At 35.8% G+C, this 27,139-nt stretch overlaps 1 long non-coding RNA gene and 1 pseudogene across 1 annotated transcript; one reads left to right on the top strand and one right to left on the bottom strand.

The window, feature by feature from the left end:
• Positions 1 to 1,233: 1,233 nt before the first annotated feature.
• LOC142525578 (uncharacterized) lies at positions 1,234 to 4,880 on the top strand. Its single transcript, XR_012815101.1, has 2 exons — positions 1,234 to 1,598; positions 1,913 to 4,880. It is a non-coding gene; the product is annotated as an uncharacterized LOC142525578 (long non-coding RNA).
• Positions 4,881 to 7,366: 2,486 nt separating this feature from the next.
• Positions 7,367 to 27,139, bottom strand: part of LOC142525422 (tRNA ligase 1-like) — a 36,001-nt pseudogene continuing 16,228 nt past the window's right edge.

The raw sequence follows: 27,139 nt of genomic DNA, 5'->3' as shown, positions 1-27,139 counted from the left end.
CTAATCAATTTTATGTGCAATGAAATTTGCTTTAAACTTATTATTTGTGTTAGTGTTTTGAAATTTATTCTTTTAATCTTGTCGTGCAAAGAAATAAGGAGTTCAAAAAGTTCAAATCTAGAGGTCTTGATTTCAACAAAAAACTAGCAGAAATATTTCAAAAAAATAGTTCAATTAGCAACTTTGTTAGAAGTAGTAGTGCTTATGTGTTAGCATAGAGCCAATACATTGACCAATATAAATAGTGGGAGTTGGTTAGTCAATTGTAATTCATTTTTCATTAACTCTTGTACAGACAATACAACAGCTTGAGTTCTGCTTTCTTAATCGATAAACTCTTTTTCCTAATATGGTATCAGAGCATTGTCTTCAGCTCTAATCGATCTTCAATTCTTTAATCGATCTTCAATTCGTTGATCGATCTTCAATTCGCTTTTGAATCATCTGCTCTACATCTCGATCGGTTCATTTTTCTTTCGAAGATGGTGAAAGGAGGTGGTCAAGCGATTAACAACAATCCAAATTATGCTTCCGCGAATCGCATCCTTGCTGAGGTGAGGATTCGAGCAATCCATATTTCCTGCAGAATGGCGATCATCCAGGTCTTATACAGGTATCTCATCCACTATCTGGCTCGAATTATAATACCTGGAGCAGAGCTATGGCCATGGCCTTGACTGCTAAAAACAAACTTGGATTTGTGGATAATTCTGTGGCTCGTCCTTCACCCGATGATCTCTTGTACGGTGCTTGGGTTCGTTGTAACAGCATGGTGACCTCGTGGATTTTGAATGCTGTTACTCGTGAAATCACTGATAGTCTCATATACATGTCGACTTGTCATGAAGTCTGGCTCGATCTGCGTGATCGGTTCCAACAGAGTAATGCACCAAGGATTTACCAAATTAAGAAACTGCTTAGTGCTCTTAATCAAGGATCTCTGAGTGTTAGTTCCTACTACAAAAAGTTGCGAACACTTTGGGATGAATTGAAGGATTATCAGTCTATTTTAGTCTGCAGCTATGGATCAATGAAAGAATGGGTGAATCATCATAGTCAGGAATGTGTTATGCAAATTCTGATGGGGCTAAATGATTCTTATGCACAGGTACGTGCACAAATCTTGTTGGTAAATCCTCTTCCTGGTATTGCCAAGGTGTTTTCTCTCGTGGCTCGGGAGGAGATACAACTGTCTATCACATCTGGTAATGCCAAATTAGACATTGATGCTTAACTTGTGTCCAATGCGTCCACTGCTGTAGGAACCGTGAGAAAGTTCATGAATTCCAAAGCCAAAAGTGATAAATTTTGCTCTTATTGCAACTACATCAATCACACAGTAGATAAGTGCTACAAGCTGCACGGCTTTCCTCCTGGACATCCCAAATTTGGACCAAAACCATCTTTCAGGAAAGCACAAGCATGCCAAACTTATTCTTCTTCTGCCTCTTCAGAGATTGCTTCGAATGTCTCGGTTGATTCTCTCACTCATGGTCAGTGTAATCAGCTTATAGAGTTTTTGAGCTCCAAAATTCAAACAATGAATAACCCCACAATAGAACGACAACAGCAAGAGTCATCAGTATCCTGCTTCAATGGTATTTTCTCCTTATTCGACTCTTTCCCTGCCATTCAGCGCCTGGTTTGGGTAATAGACACATGAGCCACACATGATATATGTTGATCCATGTCTCTTTTTACCACATTTAGGCAAATCAATTCCAAAGTGATTCTTCCAAATAATTTTTCAATAAATATTACCTACATTGGTTCGGTTCAGTTGGCCCGTGACCTTACTCTTCATGGTGTATTATATGTGCCACAATTTAAATTCAATTTACTCTCAATCACTTTCCTCACTAAATCTCTTTCATGTTCGGTTTGTTTCTTCTCTGATGTTTGTAAAATCCAGGATATCAACCAAGTCAAGATGATTGGGATGAGTAAACGAGTTGGAATTCTATATGTGCTGAGCAAGTTGGGAAATGCCTCCTCTCCAGTTTTTTGTACTGCCTCTGTTGATCTTTCATATTTATGGCATTTTCGTATGGGATGAGACACCCTTCATTTGTTAAAATTTCTACCTTAAGTAAATATTTGGGTTCTTCCTCTGTAAAGCAATCTCATGCACCTTGTTCCATTTGCCATTTATCAAAGCAAAAACGTTTGTCATTTGTTTCTCAAAATAATTTGTGTGATGTGTCTTTCCAGCTTTTACATATGGATGTTTGGGGCCCCTTTAGTCCAGTTTCTGTTGAGGGTCAGAAGTATTTCTTGACCATAGTGGATGATCACACTCGTTTCACTTGGACATACATGCTGAAAGCGAAGTGTGACGTTACAAAAGATATTTCCAATTTTTTATCAAATGATATATACTCAATTTGGTGTCAAAAATAAGGGTGTTCGAAGTGACAATGCTCCAGAACTCAATTTCACAACTTTCTTTCATCAAAATGGCATTGTTCATTTTCATTCTTGCGTCGAAAGACCACAACAGAACTCTGTGGTTGAGCGAAAACACCAACATATCTTGATTGTGGCTCGCGCACTTCTTTTCAATCTCATGTTCCAAAATTTTATTGGCCAGATTGTGTCCTTACTGTTGTGTACTTAATCAACCGTACTCTATCGACTTTACTTGACAATAAGTCACCCTTTGAGCTGTTGCATCATAAATTACCCTCTTATTCCCAACTGAAAGTTTTTGGTTGTTTATGTTTTGCTTCAACTCTTGCATCCTCTCGAGATAAGTTCTCTTCTCGGGCCATCAAGTCTGTATTCATAGGTTATCCACCGGGTTACAAAGGTTATAAACTGTTAAACATGGAGACTAATGAGTTGTTTATCTCACGGAATATCATCTTCCATGAACTTTCCTTTCCTTTCAAAGACACTCCATCATTTTCTGATTCATCTTCTATTTTTTCTGATAGTGTCATACCAGCTCATGATTCTACCACAACCATTCCCAATGACTTGCAAAAGCACACTAGATCAAATCGCCCCATCCATACTCCACATCATCTTCGTGATTATCATTGCTTCACAGTTGCATCCAATCTTTCTTACACAACAGCACATCATTTGGCTACATATCTTAGTTCATGTAGACTTTCACCTTCTTTTTCTGCCCTTGTCAACAATATATCCTTCATCCTTGAACCAGAACACTATTCTCAAGCTGTTGTTTTTCCTGCATGGAGACAAGCAATGGCAGATGAAATCAGTGCCTTAGAAGCCAACAACACTTGGTCAGTCATCTCCTTAACCCCCGGCAAATCTGTTATTGGCTGTCATTTGGGTATATAAAGCCAAGTTCTCTGCCAATGGTTCCCTACAGCGATACAAGGCGTGTTTAGTTGCAAAAGGGTACACGCAACAAGAAGGCATTGACTACCTTGAAACATTTTCTCCGGTGGCCAAGCTTGTGACTGTTAAAGTCTTGTTAGCTTTAGCTGCTGCCCAAGGTTGGTTTTTAATCTAACTCGACGTTAATAATTCTTTTCTTCATGGTGATCTCTCGGAAGAGGTCTACATGTCTCTGCCCCAAGGGTATTGCAGAGAGGGGGAGATTATACCACCAAGTGTTGTGTGTAAACTCCACAAATAGATATATGGCTTGAAACAAGCATCGCGTCAATGGTTTGCTAAATTTTCTGCTGCACTGTTAGATATCGGTTTGTTACAATCTCATGCTGATAATTCATTATTTCTTAGGACAAGAGGACGTATCTTTGTTGCCTTATTAGTTTACATTGATGATATTGTTGTTGCCACCAATTGCGAGAAAGAAGCAAATGAATTGAAGATGTATCTTGACAGCAAGTTTCGGCTGAAAGATTTGGGAGAATTGAAATATTTTTTGGGTATAGAGGTGGCTAGATCGCAATGTGGCATCTCCATTTGCCGAAGGAATTATGCTATGAAATTACTCACAGAAGATGGTCTCCTTGGATGTAAGTCGAGATCCACACCAATGGATGCTAACACCAAACTTTCTCTTGATGATGGGGAGTTGATCTCTGATCCCCATGCATATACAAGACTAATTGGACATTTCATATATCTCACAATTACTCGTCCTGACTTGACTTATGTTGTGAATAAACTGAGTCAATACGTTTCTAAACCACGCTCGTCGCATATGGAAGCATCGTTGAATGTTTTGAGATATATAAAAGGGACAACTGGGTAGAGCTTGTTCTACAAGAATACATCTGATCTGAAACTCAAGTTCTTTTCGGATGCCGATTGGGGCTCATGCTTGGACACACGAAGATCGGTTACGGGCTTTTGTGTATTTCTTGGTGAGTCTAAGATATCTTGGCGATCAAAAAAACAGCAAACAGTCTTGAGATCATCTGCTGAAGCAGAATACAGAGCTATGGCAGCGGCTACTTGTGAGGTTATGTGGATCAGAACATTACTTAAAGATCTAGCAGTTGAAACTAATGAGCCATCATTGTTGTTTTGTGACAGCCAAGCTGCTATACACATTGGGTCAAATCCAGTCTTTCACGAGAGAACTAAGAACATCGACATTGATTGTCACATTGTACGCGAGCAAGTGCAAGCAAGAGCTATTAAACTAATGCATGTTTCTTCAGAATTGCAACTGGCAGACTTGTTCAACAAACCACTGCTCTCCTCGCGTTTTAAGGATCTCCTAGTCAAGATGAGAGTGCATAACATTCACTCACATCTTGAGAGGGAGTGTTAGAAGTAGTAGTGCTTACGTGTTAGCATAGAGCCAATACATTGACCAATATAAATAGTGGGAGTTGGTTAGTCAATTGTAATTAATTTTCATTAAATCTTGTACAGACAATACAGCAGCTTGAGTTCTGCTTTCTTAATCGATAAACTCTTTTTCCTAATTAACTTTGCATTTGCATCAGGGCAAAGTGTATTGGTAAGGCTAACAAATATAATGTCCAGATGATGACTATTTCTTTGTGAAGGTAACTAATTCATTCATTGATCCTACATGACGAACCTTTTTTTGCGAAGATGCCTCTAAGACATAGATTAGCTTGGATTAGGAGTCTTTAGATTTTATTCTAGCTTATGAAGTTTCAATATTCTTATATTACAGATATAAACTTATGAAGTTACTCTTTACTGATTTTTTTATTTAAATTTGGACAAATATTATATATTACTCCTATTTTTGTTTGATACTCACGAAAAATTTAGGGTCCGATTCCAGCAAGTGTCACTAGTCCAGACGCAGGTTTTGAAATTATCCTGAGCCTGAAATCACAAATAAGATCGTTAGGAGGGGGCCAGGAGGGTGTCCTGGCGTAGCCCCTACGACGCTCAAGTCAGAGACTGAGGATATATGGGGGGAGCAGCTAAGGTGCTGCTGAAAACAATATATTGAATCTCAAATGATACGCTCAAACCTGTTATTTATAGAAGAATACAAGGGCTTGTCATGGACCCTTCAACTGTGGGCCCTAGATTGGGACTTATCTTAATGGATTCATCCATGGGATATCATTGTTGATTTTTTATTTCAATTTTGACGATTTTTTGTTATTGGTGTTAACATGTGGTTGTATGAATTTCGTATTTGTCAATGTTAATTATCGTAACTAAATTTGTAAGTAAAATTTATGACAGAGACTTCACACTTCGATTATTCTTCCTCATCTGATGATGAGATTGAGGATGGAGGCTGTATCAACTAGTGTAAGCTCCTAAAAGAAAAATGCTTATGATTGATAGGCTACCACGTAGGATATCAATACTTACTGGGAATGATTATACGAGAGAACTATCGACCGGACATTGTGCTCGAATTTCGGAAAATTGTCGGATCACAGTGGATAATTTTAGACGACTTTGTAACATACTTCGACAATTAAGGAGATTATATAACGGAGCGTCATCAACGTCAAATATCAATTGAGGAATCTCTTGCCATGTTCTTAACATTGACTAGTTAGTATACACGTAATTACAGAGAAATTTCAACATTCAACTGAAACAGTCGACCGTAATATTGCTTTGATTGTTGGAGCTTTTGTTCCGCTTCGCTCCAACTATTATTGCTCCTTGTAATGAGTAGGTGTACATCTTAGAATAAGTGACAGCTCGAAGTTTTACACATGTTTTAAGGTATCAATTTTATTTTTTTTTCACGTTTAATGAAATAAAACATATCACATGATAAATACCAAGTTGTTTTAGGACTATGTTGGAGCTACAGACGGTATACATTTTGTTTGCATTCGTACTAACATCTTATCAATATGCATTTCAAAATAGGAAAAAGGACGTCGCTCAAAATGTATTGGTTGCATGCGACCATGATATGAGATTTATATTTGTTTATGCATGAGAGAAAGGCAACGCACAAGGTGTGAATTTTCCAATGGTAAATGCTATATGGCTGACTCGGCATACAATATTCACCATCACTCCAAGAACTCCAAAAGAATATTTCAATCACATTCATTTTTCTTTACGAAATGTGATTGAAAGAAGTTTTATACGTTTCAAACGTGGTTTTGCAATCCTTAAGAAATTGACATATCAGATGATGTCATCTTTCAATTACATAATCTAGTGAAACGTGAAATGCATAGACAAATGGTTAACAATTTTATTATTATAAATAAATTGTCTTTTTTCTTTCAATATTTAATTGAGAATGCGTACGTTATAAATTTTATATATTTAATGCACTTAGATATTATTATTTTTTTTTGCTTTTAACAGTAAATGAGAATTTTAAAAAGAATAAAAAAGTCAAACACAAACATATAGGAAAAAAATTTATCAAGCCCAAACAAGAACAAAATAAGGGGAAAAAATTAATATTAAATTTTTTTATAAAATAACTATTAAACATATTCTTAAATATTTTTAATTTTAAAATTGTTCTTCCCAAATGGTTGTCCAAACATCTTTTTAACTATAAAAAACTTTTTTTTATAAAACAGTTAACCAAACATATATTTATTCTTATAATTACTTTATAAAATCTTTTTGAAAAGCCCTGGCATAAAAACTCTTTTAAAGTAGTTATACGAATGGAACCAATTATCATCTCGAGTTTTCGAATGGAAAAAGAGAAGCTAATTGTACCCAGCGGAAATGTAGCTTCCGCCTGTTTTCCACTGAATGCCCAAGCAAACCTGAGACTTAAAGCTCTTTCTTTCTTGATTCCTATGTAACTTAGCTTTTCCCCACACCCCGAGTTTTATCAGTTCAAGTTTCTTTTTGCCTCTGCGTTATGATACATGCGAATAACAAGTCCACGGCATCAATGTTCACTTAGACAGTGATCAAGACTAATTTTTACCTGTAAAATCTAAACCACGCTTCAAATTAGATATGATTTACAGCACAATAATGACAGAACAAATAACGAGATCAGCATATATAAACTTATTAGTGTTTAACTATAATTTATCGACTCGTCTACCACAATGTACATAGTTTTTGAAAGACCGGAATCAGAAAACTCTCCAAAGTGTTCAATCCAATCCTCGACCCTATATTGTTTGACTACCATGTAAACGAGCAAAACGTGCTAAACAGACGGTTCAAAAGGCAGCACGATGCTTCACCAAAATAACCAAATCAGCAAAAGAGCTAAATCGAACAAAACCACAAACCATCAAACGAATTCCAGAGTTCCTGTTATCCTGATAGGTGGTTTGATGTCAATCCGAGTGGCCTTACCTTGTTTGAACAAATGAGGTAATAGGTTTGCTTTTTTGCCTGCAACTCCTTCAGCAGTTCATACTGTAACATGTGGCCACTCGTTTTTCGAACTTATTTTCTCTCCATCAACAATGCCAGGCTCTGCTTCCAGTGCTGCAGATTGATCGGAGAAAAACAGCGCAGTTATATCGACAGGGACATTTTGATTGAGATAGGGACCATAACTGGCTACAGCAGTTACACCATGACTTCTCTTATGAGCTAGGGTCACATGGGCCTTTGTTAGGCTGCTCTTCAAATTCATGTTCTCGAGGAGTTCTTCAATTTTTGGATCCTTCCCAATTATTAACTGCTTCGGACATAGAGTGCGGAAAAGAATCATGAATATTCATAGCATATGAGTGGAAACTGGACGCTGGAACTCAAAGCAAAACAAGAAAAGCACACAACATACACACATATTTTAGGCAACCATTGATTGAACAACACAAGGAAAGTAGCACCTAAAAAACTAGACATGAAAAGAAAAATCCATACCACTCTTCTGTTGCATATATTTCTTAATATTCACTTAAACAGATATAAGTTGCGAATCATTAAAAAGCAACACAAATTCAGTCACAACGCTGTAGGAAAAACTAACCGTTACCAATTGCTAATATAATTGTAATAAAATATATAAAAATATCAGTTGTATGATCAGGGATTAAGCCTGAGGGGAGGAAACATAATCCAACCCCTACCACCCACCAGCAAAAAAAAAGTTCACATCTGTTCTCCAAACTAGAATTCAAAGCCCATATCATCAGTCATGATTTTTGGAGTTCTTAAACAAAATGATTTCTCCACAATCAAAAGACAATTCAGGTGATGGCAAAAGGAACTTATTTTTACACATTTTATTAGTTTATTAATTAATAATTCTAAGTAGCCTTGTCAATGTATTAATCAATAACTTACATTTTCAAGGAGGTCTAGGATTCCCGAAACAGGCAGGCTGACAGCGGCAAAGACGATGGTTCCAAACCTCCGCTTTTCAGTGCTTGGAGTAGCATATTGTCCCTTAGCAATTGCTTTTAACTGTTCAAGAACCTTTGCAACGGCAAATTCAAATGGGACCTGGAAACACAGAGTACATTACTAGAACAGAATCTTTCCCTACATGGGATCAAAGACAGAGAATAGAGCGGACATCGATTTAAAATAAAGGGGGAAGATAAATTTTCTCGGTACCAAAGCGGAAGGTTGGTACCATGCGTATGTACGATGCATGTTACATGACAACCATACGTTTTTGGTAACGTAGAAACTTGATCTAATTAAGATTGGCGGAGGCCTCATACTTAAATTAACAGTAACCTAACATATGGAATGACAATTAAATCCACTTGTTTGAATAATCATAAACCAACCTGAATAGAATTGAGATATACTTGCAACTGCTTCTCCCATTAAACCCATTCATTGGCATTTGTTCTTTTGGACTCAAGTCTACCATAAGAATTAACATTGGAGAGATATTATCAAATCAAACTAAATATGTCACTCCATCTAAAGCTCCAAATTAATACACATGCATGACACTGACCTTTCATGTCTGTTAGTGTGAAGCTTGTATAGACTAATCCCCTCCTCCAAAATAGATCTCACGGATTCGGGTATAGAAGATCTTCATATGCAGAGAGAAACATAAAAAACTGTAAGTCTACAAGATAGAACAATATGAATTTGGCATGCACCTTCAGGAAAATGCTGAAAAGAAATCGGAAAAAGGGAAAAAATAGAATCTGAATTTCCTGAAAACCAATCCCACGAATGTAAGTTATACAGCAGATATTATATACTGATTGATAGCCTAAAGGTAGGTAATAGCAAGTAAAGCAACGAGTATAGTATCGTGCTGACCATTGTTCAAATGCCAACACAAATCGCTGACCCATTAAATGTTGGGGCCCAAAAAGTGACTGATTGATAAACTGCTAGTGATTTCAAACACTGTTATAAACATGATGTGTGCATGATTATGTACTACACTGCACTAAGTGTGCATAATGTGCCCTACTCATGTTACCTGCTTACTGCCATCATAATATTGCAACCACATCTTTATTCATGGTTGACATTTCAAAAGAACAAAGAATCCTGGAACTTGTTCTTCAAAGAATAAAATTGAAGCGTATTTATCCCATAGAATAAGCCAAGTAGATCAAGAGTGAAAGAAGAACAACCCACCACTTTGGTTTATACGTGAAAAAAAGAGGTTTATTCCAAATCAGGGAGAGATACAATGAAAATCACAAACCTCTCAGGCTCTAAAAGAGGCATTTTCACAAGCGAGCCAAAACGCTCTATTAGCTTACTCTCAAATTCCTGGCGACTCTGGAAATGTAGGACGATGACATTATGAAGTATCGAATAGAAATGAGACATGGATATCAGAACTACGTAAACAGCAGTACCTTGCCATCATATAGGTGGTAGAACTTTAGCAACACATAACCAGCATTAGGCAATGAATTGTCAAGTTTTCCCTTAAAGATACAAACCAAATAGAAAGTTTTAATTATCCAGAGAGCAGAAGAGGTGACAATCAGTGTTCGAAATGGTGGTCGAGGCGGCCATCTAAATTAGAAAATCCTAATTATGTAGAGAGCAGAAGAAGTGGCAATCAGTGCAGGCGGCCCTCGACCACCCTCCTTTGTCTAAACCAGTCTCTATAACCAGTCCGAGGCTATCCGAAGGCAAGGCGGACGAGCAAGTGTCGAAGGCAGGCGGGCGACCGACATGGTCAATGATTTTAAAATCCTCTTCAACAGTCAAAGTCAAATAATTTTAAAAACCAATCAAAGTCAATCAATTAAATTAAATATAATAAAAGCATCACTCACTCTCTTTTGTATTTATTTTTGGTATCAGGTGTTCTCCACCATCAGTCACCACGTCTCAAACCACCTCCAGCCCCCGTCGCCATAAGCCACCACCTTAATTATCTTGTTAATTTGCATTTATATATTTATTTGCACTTTATCTAGATTGTATTAAATTGTATTAAGCTTTTTTATACATAAACATTATTTAATTACATATATTAAAGAAAAAATTATGATTATTTGTGATTATATTATTATATATATTAACTATAAAAAATTGCTAAAAAAATTATACCGCCTAGGCGGCTGAGGCGATAAGCAGTCACTAACCGCCACACCATTTACAACATTGGTGGCAATAGAAGTAGCAAGATTGATCATTACTGGATGGTTGACACGGTTAAGCACCCGTAACATGAAAACAGCGAGAGCCTCCAGAGAGAATGGATTTGACTCGGTTCCTGAATATGTAAAGAGGAGAAAGCAGATCCACAAACCAATGTTGAAATGCATTAGAATAAAGGAAAACGTGGCAACTATTGAGATTTATGTGACATTTATTTAAACCAAATGATATTAAGCAAAGAATAAATTTTGATGTTATGACTACAGAGGTCTGTGAACTCTGACAGTTAGAAATGACATATACTGTTGAGAAACATAATTATTTATATAATCAATGAAGTAGATCCATCTCGATATGCACATGGGAACATAGACTAGACAGAAGTATGAAAGAATCAGGTCAACGATCACATAGCATACATAAAGTATAACTGATGAAAAATGTACAGAACTCTTAAGAGGTAATAAATAAACACTGAAGCAATAAGAAATAACCTTCCGAATCAGGAATTACTGGAACAGCAGATGCTTTTGTGCTGCGGCACATGTCCTCAATCTGCAGGGATGGGTATAATGAGTTGATCAAGCCATAGTCCAGGATCACCAAAATCAGAGCTACTATTCTCTTCTTTCATAGAATAGCCCTAATGAAAATCTAAAGACAGGGAGACAAGGCTTGGGGAACGTGGGATGAAGAACATATGAAAATAGAGAAAAATGAACAAAATAGTCGGTATCCAATGTCCCTTCTATATCTTCTAATGCCAAAAAGGAATCCTGGTCGCAACAAAGATCACTGAAAATCGAGACATTGAACAGTGGCAGTATATTTTTAACATAATATGCATAACACAAATCACCATTCTATAGTGACACACTTTCACCATTCTGTGGAGCAAGACTAAAAATGAAATATCTAAAAGTATCACCTGTCTCCAAACTTCTTCAGTCGGCGCATGTTTGTCTGCAAGCAGAACAGAACAAGGCCTCTTCCAGAGCTCTTCAGAAGCTTTCACCCAATATCTACTACCTGTCACATTACATGATGCAAATTCAACTCGAGAGCGAAAATTTTCTATAAGAAGTAAGAGATTTAGATGTCACGAAAATAATTTGGGAAAGAAAAATTAATCTTTTCTTCGGGACAAATAGTTGCATAGAAATCCTTTCTTTTTTTTACATGAAAATCATATCACAGAGGTAAACAAGATAATGTTACACGTAGATTGGGTATGCCCCGAAGGTCATAAGAACAATATTCCTTCAACTATCCTCTAGTCTACTGTAGATACATAAAAGTTCAAATCATCATTCAGTGAACAAAGATCTGAATTTTCCTAAAAAGATCTTCGACCCTTTGTTCCTCTTGAAAAGTCGTTGATTCCTTGCACTCCAAATATTTACTATTTACAGCCGCCATAGCCACGTACCACATCCTTGTGAGGGAAGAAGTACCTCGGTAGACGCCTCTAAAAGCCTTAAACAGTAATTGGTGTGATCCCATGATTTTGTTCATCCCCAGCCATTCCCGGACTTTTGACCAAAGTGCCTTTGAAAAGCCATGTATGAAAAACATAAGATCAAAACATTCACTGTAATCACCACAGAGAATACATTTCTTGTACACCACATAAGATTGTCTATCCCTAGTCAAAAACTTCCGGAGAGCAAACAACCACAGAGAATCTGTGTTTTGGTAATAGGCATTTCTTCCATATTAGAGGCTTCCATGGCCGGTTTCCATAACTTGGGGCAAAAAAACTATAAGTTTTGTGTATCTCATTCTTTCATTCAAATCATCCACCCATCAAAGCTATTGAGGCATCCACCAAACCACGCACCAAGAGCTCATCTCGAGTCAAAAGAAGTTTTTTAATGAGACAGCTCTGTAAGCTCATGTTTGCCTGCACAAGATAATGCATTCTTCAGCCAAGATTCAATACATGTTGCTTTAGGGTTCTGTCAGTTTTGTAGGTTTGGAAAAGTGTGGATTTTAACGAATGCGAATCTGATGATATGTTGGGAATCTCTTGCGCTAATCATCCACGCTTGAAACGTATCTTGATGCCTGAAAGTTGGATATGATGACCCTTATGTAAGGATTACATTGCCTCCAATTTTTATGAAAACAAGATGCTCATTGAATGATAAAAAAAGAAACCGCACTCATACAATTTCAATTTCAGAGATTCAAGGATTGTACTTGCCCTTCTAGATTAACATTAACCTGAACAATGGAGGAATCACTTGTATATGAGGAGGGAATTATTGATGGGTTAACAAAAAAAGACAGACAGTTGGGATTCTTACATTTATTTGTAGATGTTTATTTCGAATGAATTTGTACCTATTGCTTAGAACGGTTAAACAAAGTAACGTCGGGACGAATTAGGAAATCGAATAGGAATGTCGTCATCAAAACACTGTCACCAAGTTTTTTAGCGGCGAAGGAAATGCCAAGATATTTGTACGGGAATGTTCCTATCTGAAATCCCATAACATGCAAAATTTCTTCTCTGACTAACAAACACCTCCACACCTGCTAGATATATGTTTGATTTGAGCAAGTTGGCTCTCAAACCAACAGTACTCCCAAAATCCTCCAAGCATGTAATAATCCTCACTACATTCTCCACATATCCCTCGAGAAAATTAGCAAATCATCAGCATAGGCCAATGAGTGATGTTCAAAGTAGCACATTAGGGATGATATTTTGTTAAGGTTATGGACTTTGGTCTAACTCAACCCTAAAAATTAGCTTGAGGGGAGATATTCTCCAAATTCATACATAAAACTGCCAAGAACATAATCCAACCGATGTGAGACATCTAACACATCCCTCTCATGTCCAAGAATGAACATCTGGAGTGTGAAGTTTACAAGATATCTGTGGGTGGCCCATAAGGATAGTCCTACACATAACAGTGGGTTGGGCTCTATACCATGTTAAGATTATGGACTTAAACCCAACTCAACTCCAAAAGCTAGCTCAATGGAGGAGGGAACATCTTTAATAAATCTTGGTTCTCTACCAAGCACATTCAGTTTCCTTGCTAATCCCTCAAGCCATGAAGCAAACAAAAGAGAGGATAAAAGATCACCTTGTTGGAAGCCTCTAACCCCTAGGAAGAAGCCATAAACTGCCCATCAATGAATATCGAGTAAGAGGTGATGGTGACACATTCCACGACCAGTAAGAAATCATAGCCTCTGTAATATAACCTCAATGTATAGTATCATAGATTTTGTGTAGGTGCATTTTTAAAATGCATCCGAGAGAGAGACGTTTCTTGGTATAGTGTAAGAGTAATTCTTGAGCCAAATGTATGTCTCCACGATGGACCTTCCTTATATGAAAGGAGCTTGTGCGCCATCAACAAGATTTTCTATAACACAGTTAAGCCGCTTAGCGAGTATTTTAGAGATGATCTTGTAAAATACACAATAGTAGGAGATCACCGAAGTTCATGAACCCCGGTAGAATTATTTGATTTAGGAATCAAAGAGAGAAGTGTGATTCCATTGCTTGAGATGTTTCGACTTGAAGAATTCTTCAACAGCCTTACATATATCATGCCCAATTGTGTCCAAAGATTTCTTGAAAAACATGGCCCAATGTCATCCGGTCCAGGGGCTCTATCGTTCTCAACATCCCACAGAGCCAATTTGATCTCATTAGTTGAGACAGGTTCCACAAGTTCATGGTCTCCTGCTAGTCTAATTTTCACAAGCTGAAGAGAGCAATATCTAGCGAATCATTGCTCAAACTGCTTGAATTTGATAAACCATTCAAGGTAAAAACGGATGCCTTCGATCGGACTACTGGGGCACGAAAAATAGCTCAAACTGTACATACCTTGATACCATCACACCGTCCCTAAATTAATTGCCATCCAACGACACACGATTGACACTTGTACCAAGTAAATTTTTGTAATATTTCACAATCTTAATTCACAATGATATTCAAATCCGTTGTAGTGGTCCCATCAGGAAGATCAATAGCTATAATAGCATTCTTTTTGTTATCACCACACTTTTTGTGAAAGAAACATCTTTTCTCCTTCAAGGATTTTTTACGTTGATTCTTAGCCATCTTCAAATCTGTAGGGACCACTCATCCATTCAAATGGATCAGTTGGATCGCACCAGCAAAATGAATTAAAGATAAAACTAGAAACATGATTGAGAATTTCTCTGTCATCCCACCACCAGGTCCACAACAAAAATATCAAAACCTGATCATATGCATATAAACACGAAAAACATCATGTCATCTCATTCTTAGAACATAAATTTTGTAGTTGGTTTCTTATTGTTGAATGGTGGCTATTAAAGTATTATGTACAAGAAAATTTATTTATGAATACAATTATCAGACTATAAAAAAAATTAAAAAATTGTAAAATACCAACCCTATACCTTTAATACGATCACCCATTAAACTACAAACAGGCCGATCATCACCAAGTCCTCCAGGGGTACTCAATATCTCTTCACAAAGGGCAGACTTAGCACAACCAGGTATTCCTAAGATGTGTCAATTAAAGGCGCAGGTCAGAAAAATACAAGATTTAGATAGAGTAAATAGGACAAACTTGAGTCATAAAATGGCTGGTATTTTATTAAATTCAACAAAAATCCATACGAAATAAATCAATTAAAAAAACCTATTTTAGATGGATCGTGTGGATGCCAAGAACAAGCATGCTAATAGTTGTTAATATATGTGGCAATCTAATTATTTATTTAAGGATATTAAATATTTTACATATATTGATGTATCCCTAATACTAATTATATATGCTGGTAGTTGTAATTGTAGAGATACAGAGAGTGACAAAAATAGTTATGAGAGGGGGACAAGTTCTTGTAAAAATTCTTCGTTTTCTTGGTTTCATTATAGTGGAAATTTGCAGCGGTGGCAAATGGATGTAGCGCTCACATAGAGAGTGAACCACTATAAATCTTGTGTGTTCCTATGTTTACTTTTCGTCATCTTTTATTGTTATCGGGAATCAAATATGGGACCATAAATAACAATTGGTACCAGTGCACCAGGTTTAATTTGAAAGGATGGCTAGCGAAGCAGGTTTGGCGTGGGATTGGAATATTCGATGGCAATACTTTTGCTTTCTGGATGATACAAATTGAGGACCATCTACATGGTAAAAAGTAGCATCAACCACTTGCATAAAATAAACCAGAGAAATTGTCAAATGACGAATGGAGTCTCCTTGATATATAGGTGTTGAGTGTTATTCGATTGACACTGACGAAGAACTAGCTCATAACGTTGCAAATGAGAAATCGACTTCGGGTCGAATGAAGGCCCTGTCAGACATGTATAGGGATGGCAATGGGGCGGGGCGGAGCCCATCTTCCTCCCCGGATCCCCGCTTTTTCGGGTTCGGGAAACTTCCCATCTCCGCCTCCATTCCCGTTTCAAAATTATTAATATGACGAGACGAGGGCGAGTTTGGGATTTTCTCAAACCAAAGCTTATTATTATCTATTATTATTAGTGATAATATTAATGTCAATATTAAAATATATATTTTAAAAAATAATATTATTATCATATTATTAACACTAATATTATTTTATTATTGATATTACTTTTGGGGACGGGTTCGGGGATGAGGATAGTAATCCCATACCCGCCCCGACCCGAAAAAATCAAGGATCCATGTCCCCGTTTCGGGTCTTCCCCACGGGGCCCCAAACCCGTGGGCAAAGAAATCTTTCGCAAATAATAAGTATTCTAATGAAAAAGTTTTTAATTTAAACATGACTGAAAGGGGTTTCGGTGGCAACATATCTGAATGAGTTTAACACGATTGTCAATCAATCATCTTCCGTCAAAAATAATTTTGATGATGAAGTTTGTGCTTTAATACTTTCGGCTTATATACCAAACTGTTGGGAACAAATGCGTGTTGCGGTTAGCAATTCTGTTGCCAGCGAAAACTGAAATTTAATGAAGTCGGGGATAGAATTCTTGCATAAAAGGTTTGTATAATTGATTCTGGTGAAATTGCAACATCAAGTTCTGCCTTAAATATTGAAGGCAGAGGGCATATCAGAAATTTTAATCGAACAGAGTCAGATCACAATCAAGAATAGGTAAAAGTAATTCTAAATATGGCATGGCAGAAATGTGGAGTTCTGGAATTGTGAGGGACAAAGCCATATGAAAAAGAATTATATGGCACCAAAGAAGGACAAAGACAAGGGCAACGCTGCAAGCGTGGCAACTGAGGAGATTCACGATGCACTACTTTTGTCTGTTGGCAGTCTTATTGATCCTTGGAATTTGGACTCTGTTGCATTATTTCATACTATTCATCATAATGAAATTATGTTGCTGGAAATCATGGAAATGTATATCTGGCTGGTTGAGAACCTTTGGAAATTGTGGGTATCAGAGATATTCGTTTGAAAATTTCAAACGAGGCTGCGTGGAAAGCGCAAAAGGTGAGACATGTAACAAAGTTGATGCGAAATTTAATGTCTGTGGGATAGCTTGACGATGAAGAGCATAATGTCACCTTTTGTGGTGGTGCGCGCATAGAAGATTACAAAAGATTCTATTGTTGTTGCACGTGGCAATAAAACTGGAACTCTTTACATGACTTCCAATTGCAGAGATATGATTGTTGTTGCACATGGAAATGAAACCGGAACTCTTTACATGAATTCCAATTGCAGAGATATGATTGTTGTTGCCGATAGTTGTACCAAGTCAGATTTATGGCATTGCAGACTTGCACATATGAGTGAAAACGGAATGAAGATGTTTGTCTCGAATGGTAAAATACCAGAAATGAAATATGTTTATCTTCAGTATGTAAAGTTGTGTCTTTGGAAAGTAAAAAAGAGTCGGTTTCTCTAAATTTAATAAAGATATTGAAGAAGAAAAATTGGAGTTGATGCATACCGATGTTTGGGGCCTTCAACTGTGAGTTCACTTGGAGGATCTAACTACTACGTGACATTCATTAAAAAATTAATCTGATCTGTTTGATACTTCTGAAAGAATGAATAGTACTTTGAATGAGCGTACAAGGAATATGTGGATTCATACAAGATTGCCGAAGGTTTTGGGCTGATTCAATTAAGACAGCAGGTTATATGATTAGTAGGAGTCCCGCAGTGCCTCTAAATTACAGCATATCAGAGAAGGTTTAGAGCAATGAAGAGGTAAATTATTCTTTTCTAAAAGTGTTTGGTTCTCTCTCTTACGTTCATGTTGATGGTTCTGTTAGAAGTAAACTTTATCTAAGTCTAAGAAATGTTTCTTTATTGGATATGGAGATATTTGGTTACTGTTTCTGGGATGACCAAAACTGGAAAATTATCAAGAGTATGTATGTAATTTTCAATGAGCATGTGTTTGGCAAAGAAATATTGGGTAAATATTCAGAAAATGCAATTCGATTAATTCACTTGAAAGATTTTCAAGTGAATATTATTATGATTTGCAACAAGATACTCCAATTAATAAGGAAAATGTAAACCCAATGGACCAAGATAATGTAGCCCCGGAAACCACGCATCCACCATAATTGAGGAGATCTTCTATAATTTCAAAGCTATAATTGAGATTCTCTGCATATCTCAATTATATTTTGTTGATGATATATGTGAACCAGAAAGTTATGAGGAGGTGATGCAGGTTCATGAATCAATCATATGGAAGTTAGTTATCCATGATGAAATGGATTCTTTGACATCCAGCCAAACATGGCAATTAACATAGTTGCCACATGGGAAGAAAGCATTGCAGAATACATAGGTTTACCGAATAAAAGAAGAACATGACGGTAGCAAGCGCTACAAAGCAAGATTGGTGGTGAAAGGTTTTCAACCGAGAGAAGTTGATTACACTAAGATTTTCTCTCCGATGGTTAAATTGGCCACAATTAGAACTATTCTTGGGTTAGTGGCACAAAAAAAATACACCGTCAACAGATGGATGTAAAAACGAGATTTTCTTCATGATGATTTGGATGAGAAAATTTACATACAGGGTTTTTACGTAAAAGGAAAGAAGAAAATGGTGTGTACTTCAAAAGAATTTGTATGGCTTGAAAAAGGCACGTAGACAGTGGTATAAAAGGTTCAACAATTTTATGAGCAGTAATGGTTTTTTGAGCTGTCAGGCAGATCACCATTACTACATCAAAAGGTTTGATAGCTCTTATATCATTTTACTACTATATGTTCATGATATGTTCATTGTTGGAGCTAGTAGATTGTTGGAGCTAGTCTACTAGAGATTGATAATTTGAAAAAGAAAATGTTCGAAGAATTTGCAATGAAGGATTTGGGTTCTGCAAAACAAATTCTTGGGACGAGAATTATTAGGGACAAACATGACTTAAAGGTTTCCCAAAAATAATATGTGAAGAAAATATTTCGGAGATTTTACATGGATAGAGCGAAGCAAATGAACACCTTTGGCAGGTCGCTTTCGTCTATCCAAGGATCAGTCATTTTCATGTGAGAAGCGACCTACATGAACAAAGTACCGTATGCTTCTGTTATTGGTTGTCTTATGTACGCAATGGTATGTACTAGACCAGACGTAGCATATGCAGCTGGAGTGTGAGCCGGTTTATGAGTAACCAAGAAAACAGCATTGGGTGGCCATGAAATGAATTCTCAGGTATTTGAGAAGTACAGAAAATTCAGCTTTATGCTTCAGAAAATCGGGTTTTGGCTTGCATGGATATGTTGATACTAACATGGTAAATGATGTAAATTGTCTAAAGAGTATTACTAGATTTGTTTACACTCTGGGTGGTACAGCGGCTAGTTGGGTTTCAAAATTGCAAAAGATAGTTGCATTTTCTACAATTGAGGCTGAGTACGTTGTAATGACAAAGGCTAGTAAAGAGGTGATTTGGTTGAAGTTTTTTTTGGTATAGTTGGGTCACAAATATGAAAAAATTGTGTTATTGTGACAGTTTTAGTTTATTCATTTAGCCAGGAATCATGTTTATCATGTTAGGGCAAGGCATATAGTCCGATATCACTCCATAAGATCAATTTAAGCTCTTACGAAGATTGAAAGAAGTCGTAATCCGGCTCATATGATGAGAGGACTGTGACAGTTGAGAAACTGAAGTTGTGTGCTACTTCAGTTGGACTTCTCCACTGAGAAATGAAGAGTCGCTGCCACTGCTGGTATTTGTGGACCCTACAATTACTTAAGAGTAATTAGGTATTTTACATGTATTGATGTAACCGTAATATTATTTATATATGTTGGTAACCGTCATTGTATTATGATTGACATACAGAAAGTGTGAAGAAAATAGCTATGAGAGAGGACATGTTATTGTAAAAAATTCTCATCGTTTTTTGGTTTCATCATAGTAGAAATTTGTCGCGTTGGCAAGTGGAGTAGCTCTTACATCGAGAGTAAACTATTATAAATTTTGTTTGTTCTTGTATTTATTTTTCGTCATCTTTCATTGCTTTCGGTAATCAAATCTGGACCATAAATCCTAAAATAGTAATGTTCCTGAATTTTTTTAACTATGTGATTATGAGTGGGATAGAAAGGTTGTTGATAATAGACATAGGTGCATACGGAATGCAGGACACAAGCTTCTACCTGGGAAAAAAACAATGAGACTCTCATCCTTCCCAACAGCTTCATTATCGGGGTGAGCTGGACTTGAAGAAGTTGTTTCTCTTTCTGGCTCCAGATCACCCTCTACATCTTCGCTTCCCTCAACAGTAGCCAAGAAATCTTCAGTTCTCACCAAACTTCCAGCAGATCCTATCAAAGCCTGATTAAGTGGATTGCGCTTTGCATATTGTTCAAGGAATGGCTCTGCTTCACTAAGATATGTGGATGAAGGTAATTGTCTGTCTCCAAATTTAACGTGCATTGATTTAGCCCTTGACGGAAGTTAAGACATCATTAAATACTGTAAAGAAACTCCCGTGGGAATTTTAAAAAAAATCCAAAAATACCATTTGTCCAGCATTTTGCTTAGTTCTCCCTGCTTTTCATGTGAAATATTCCATATCTTCATCTGCCTAGAATGACCACATATAAAGATGTGAAAAACAATAAAAGTACTTTGAGAAATCAAATAGACACAGTGAGACAATATTCACATTATCAAGAACATTGCTATCCTTGGTCCTGAAAGCGTTCAACGTTTTCACTTTTCGGTAATTCTGATTTCGAAGATAAAATTCGAGAAAGAACAGATCATAGCGGGAAGTTAATATGAAGATTATTTTCAAATGAATATTTCATGGATAGTCATCCAGAAAAAATAAAAATCTAGCCTAAATCAAATAATAACTTATGTTCTTGGTAATAAAAAAAAGTCTTCACGAAAAGGTGGTATACGACGAAGCACAAGAAGCTGAACTCATGACAACACAAAATCATTCATATCATAGTCTTAAAAAAATAAATCAATCGAATCAGATCATTCATCTTGAACATATGATAGTTATTTGACAGTACACTTGCTCTCACGTTCTTCCTTGATACGGGTAGATCACTCTTATAAACTTTGTAGTTAAAATACAACCGGGACTCATTTAATTTTGAAGAACTAAATTGAGAGATATAGAAACTATTCTTTTTTACTTTGTTAAATATTTGAATGCAAAATAAGGGTGTTTAAAAATCAAATTAAGAAGATTTAAACAGATTTATTAATATAAAAAATTTGAGGAAAATTTAATTATTATTAGTTTTTAAAAATAAATTAATATCAGAGTTAACAGTTTTTCTACTTTAAAATTTACAAAATAATAAAATAAACATGTTTGGTTCGCAAGTTGGTGACTTTATTATTTTATATAATGGTATTTCTTCAATTTATAATATTTAAAATTTTTAAAATAATACAATTCAAAATTATATGTTAAATAATTGGACAAAGAAAGACCCATTAATATATATAATACTTATAGACTTGAGGGTATTTATGTCATCTTGGACAATAAAAAGTCAAAAAGCATTACAAATTGCATTTTAGGCGCATGTTACAACAACTTCTAACGCAGGGGTTTTAAGCTTATTTTTTGAAAAGTTGAGGGCCTAATAGCTAGTTAATTTTTTACAAGAGGTTTTGCGCTATAAAGAAATTTCACAAGGGGCTGAATGCTATTAGCCCAATACAACTGAAAGTGATGCCTTCAGGGAAACTAACCTCAAGTAGTAGTTTTTGTAAGCAGCTGGACCTTTTTTAAAAAGAATTGACAAGCCATTTCGTAACAAAAAAGTCCTTATCTGTAAATTCAAACAATCAAGAAGAATTAAAAACATGTCATTCATTTGCATTCTAAATCACTTTACATTGTCACTTAAAAGAAAGCGAAAACATGATAGTTCAAAATATTTCAGCCTGTTTGTTTCTGTTCATATCACGTGCATGTCCCTGTCCACACCTGTACTAGCCAATGTACGTAAAGTAAAGGTGTTTAAATTTGATATCCAACTCTTACACATGTACTGACCTTTTTGTGGGGATTAACACTGATCAACTAAAACAGACCATTACAAGTAGATAAGGGCATCTTGTTTATGATTAGGCAACTAGCTATGAGTTCCTTCGTGGTTAATAACCTACCAGCATAACAACACACAAAGATCAAATGCACCACAACTAACCTTGTACAGTACTTAATTTGAGTTGGTTAGATAATAACCATTTTTCTCTCTCTGCTCAATACTACTATGAGATCTCACCATTAAAAGGAGAAATCAATTTCAATTTGAAGATTTTAATCGAACATTCAATTGTTTAAGAAGATTGCCGCGACTTCAAGTCATCATGTTGTTTATGAATTACAATATCATGTACCAGTAGGTAAATACTGAAACCAAAAACTACATATCATTTTCAACTCTACAATCACCAAATATTTTCATCAATTTTTCAGTAGAAATAAATGAAAGTTAAAAAATTGATAATGAAAATGGGTGACAGTTGACATTAAGATATTAGTAGTAATCTTATTCATACTTGCACCTAACTGATTGGAGAGATAGATAGCTATATTAGAATGGAAGAACCACATCGCAAATAAAATTCATTTACTCTTTTCAAGAGATTTGTTTTGAAGAAGATACTTGGACCTCTGCCCTCACATGAGAACCGTCTGTATGTTTTAATGTTTGTATGTTTTAATGTTTTAAACCATAATTTACATAATTACAGAAGGTATCCCCTTATCTTGGAAACTGTTGTATTCTGTTGTGTGTGTGAGAATAATTATAATCAAGTCATGCATTTTTTTATAGTGTTCAAATAACATATTCACAGGATAATGAACAAATTTTAACCTCCCCAAAGGTGAAAATGTTTAATAAGACACTTACACGTAATAGTTTAGCATCATTCTTGCAGCCCAATATATTCTATAATTCAAATAAGAATCTGCCAACAATTTCACAAAGAACAAAGACAAGATTGGAATAAATCAGTCACTAAATAATGGAATCCGAACCATATCATACCTTATATGTAAGAAACTTCAACTTGATCATTAAGCATGCATCTTCGTCGGCCAAACCATATTTGGTAGATGCACCATTGGTGTCACCCCCAATTTCTACCATGGCATTGTTTTCCTTTGAAAACTCTGCGAGCCTCTCTTTGTCAACCTTGAACAAATTTAGGTCCACAAAAAAACCTGTGGGGTTGCAAAAGATTAGAACTTACTGTCCTAAAACTGTTGTCATTTCAAGTATTAGAGGGAAAGGAAAGAACCAAGATAAATAAGCAAAAGAAATCTATAAAAAAAAGGAAAAATGATGGTGAAACTTGAAAGTGGTGAAACTAATGGTGTGTGGTGGACGTGTAGAGATAGAGGATAAAGTAATGTGTGGAATGGTCTGCTTCAAATCAATAAAACATGGTCTAGTCTTCAAAGTTAAGTAGCAATAAGAAAGACCAAATTAGTCAATGGGAAACGAATTTAGTCAAAATTCAGTGAACAGTAGAAAACAGAAGAATACAATGAACTCAATTTAAAATATTGAGAATGACATATTTTATGATAGAATAATCATAATCATAAAGGGTAAAAATTTCTGATATGTCCCTCACGCAACATCGTTTGATAAACTAAAAACAATGAAACACGATAAAAGTAATTACAAGATTATTTACCTAGGACGTAAAAATAAAGCATCATGCAGAACAAAAACCAAGAAAACAAATGTTTTGAAACAAGACACGACGGATAAACAACTCCAATGAAAAGAACATGATATTTAGGGAAACCTCCGACCTGTTGCAAATCATAGCAAGAACCTCGGTATATGAGATTTCTCCTTGACCTGTTGTCTATAATCGAGACAAGAACCTTGGTATGGCATATGAAATCGCACCTCGAACTAGCGCTATAATGAAGCAAGAACCGAAATGATCCACTAACGTACCTTGACCATTGCTTATAATTGAGGCAAGAACCAAAATTATCAAGACCCGAACGCCGCAAGGATTTACCTTGATAATTTCATGATTGGTCACAAGGACCAAAAATGAGATGAAAATCACTATTGGCAATTTGAGCCCTCAAATTCAAGGATGAATTTTTTCAAAATGATCTTTTTCAATATATAAAATAACAAAGTACAAGGTATATATACAATGATACCAAGTAAAACATCATTTATTTGCTCACATCGGTAAAAAAATTTAAAATTAAAGTGTCAACTAACACTTTCCCGTGATAAAATCATTTAATCCCAAAAAAAGGCACAAATATTTAGCCTCTCATGGCCTACATTTAATATTTCTTTATTTACTAGACTTGGATTCATCTTGAATAAAAATTAAGAGGTACTCATCAAAATACAAAGAACAACTCCACAGGGCCTGAATTTTTCATTTTTACGTCCTACATATGTCCACGATTGATGTATCACTACTCGAGATCTATGGTTCCAACGAGTACACCAGACTACAAGAGATTTTTAAAAAATTTCTAAAGTAAGGTACATTAAAAAAGAGCTTGAGCAACCTCATTCATCTTGGTTTGTGGTTGAGCATTCAAATTGAGTTCATACTTATCACATGCAACTTGTAGCCCAAAGACAGAAGAAGTTAGCTTGTAGCCCAAGAAAATCTTACTAGCTTTTGAGTATCAGTTGATGCATGTTAGGAATTTTTTCATATGAAACATTGTTATTAAATAAAAACTGATAGAAAAGTAAAACAAACTCAAGCTTGACTCAACATTTGATGATCCTAAGCATACGCTAATTCAAGCACGCTCTTTTAATGGCTGGCTCGTCTTACATAACTACCATGGTCTCCGCAACTGCAGATTCAAGAACAACAATACAACATAAATAATGCATTATTTAAGCAAACAAGGATTAATACCTCGATAAAGAGGCCACAATCCTGTTTCGCACCTGGACACATCATCTTAATCGATAAAAAGTGCAAGGATATGTAGTTTAAAACATAGTCCTTTTACTTAAATTGGGGAAAGTGAAAAGTAGACATAGGTAAAAGCACACCTCATCTTTTCCTGATAAAATCTAAAGGCTGAGTCACGACGTACATGGATTACCATCTTGAAATGAAGATTATTGCTTGAGACAGAGTTGACCTTATGGAAGTTATGATAGCACTTAAAGTCAACAGCGCTTTCCTTCATAATAACGAACATTTCCTGATGTACAAGTACACACCCTCAAATGATGATTCACAAGTCCCCTCAAGATCTTAGATCAACAAGAAGCTGTTTCCTAAGAGAGCACACTACCTTAAGTTTTTCAGTGGAAAAATCTGCATGACGTGAACTCAGAAATTTGTCCAAAACCGATTCACCAACATTTCTTGAATGAGAATGAGATGCCTCATGACCAAACCAATCCAAAGAATTTGGGCAGAAAGAAGGACCAACACCATCAATAAGTGCTTTTATAAGCTATACATAATGTTATAATCAAACATCAAACAAGATACAAATGTGTAAAGTTTCAAATATAATTTCAAAGATTGAAAACTGTACTTTACAAATATAATCATAATTACCTGTCTCTCATCATTTCTATTTGCAGCACAAATTTCCCGTAGGCTAGAACCCAGATGCTGATCACCTGATATAAAATGTGCAACAATGAACATCACTAGAGAAAAAACTATCAACGAGTTAGCGAACGATATAGAAATGCACCGTGACAAAATCCCAGGTTGGAATATTGAGATCAGGAAACATCATTAAAACGCAGTTTAACAAAGAATTTGAAGGATAAACATAATGTTACTCATGTTTGGAATCCCAAATATTAGAAAAGGAAAACGAGAGATTGGTACAAATAATAGAGTGCGACATATAGTCCTTCATAAACAGTGCATCGTAAGAGATGACATCTTCAAAAGAAAAATCAGGAAAAAGAAACAATTTTTTCAGTCATAGAATCCTGCTCATATAAACTTAGGATTTAACTTTCCTGAATTAAAGTCATAAAACACAATTTTTGTCAGCTCTTAACACGGAACCTCAACCTGAAGCAACCAATGCAAGTGAGACAGGGAAATAACAATAAATTAATGGGTAATGGAGATGAGAATTATTCATATTAATCTAACGAAAAGAAAAGTACAAGTTGAAACATATATATAAAACCTAATCTAACATAAATTCCCTATAACTAACAAAGCAAACAGAGAAAGAAAACAGCCTCTGTACATTGAAATAATCAGTGTACCTCCATTTGATGAAGGTGGAGGATAATCTCTCAAAACATGTTCCATATGTTTTGAGCTCTCATGGCTAACTATTCGAGCCACCAGACCTTCCAATATTTCTCCCTGCACTTTTACATGGTTCTTTGATCCTGCAGATTATGAAAAGCAAAAGTTCAACTTCACGTTAAACCAAATAGCCAAACAATCCTTTTCAATAACAAACCAATTCATGTTGTTATCGAGTTTGAAAGTTAAATACGAAAACATAAGGCAAAGAAACAGCAGAGATACAAAGTACATTATACGAATCAAAACTTTCTACCAATGACACGTGTTTCTGGTCTCTAGCTTACAATTTTGCATGGAGAATATATTAGACAAGTCTAGCAGAGCTTGACAGAAAATTTTTAACAAAATGTAGCAAAGCAAGTCGCGATGTAGTCAATTTCATTAAGTGCTTCACAACATCACGGCTACAAAGAAAAACAGAGGATGATAGTTAACAGACATGCAGTAATGTTTCGATCGTTTATTTCCAGCATATGATG

Source organism: Primulina tabacum, chromosome 14 (genome assembly GCF_025594145.1).
Source record: "Primulina tabacum isolate GXHZ01 chromosome 14, ASM2559414v2, whole genome shotgun sequence".
In the NCBI taxonomy this organism is placed as follows: domain Eukaryota; kingdom Viridiplantae; phylum Streptophyta; class Magnoliopsida; order Lamiales; family Gesneriaceae; genus Primulina; species Primulina tabacum.
The sequence above is the reverse complement of the archived record's forward strand: the minus strand, read 5'-3'. Positions and strand labels throughout refer to the sequence as shown.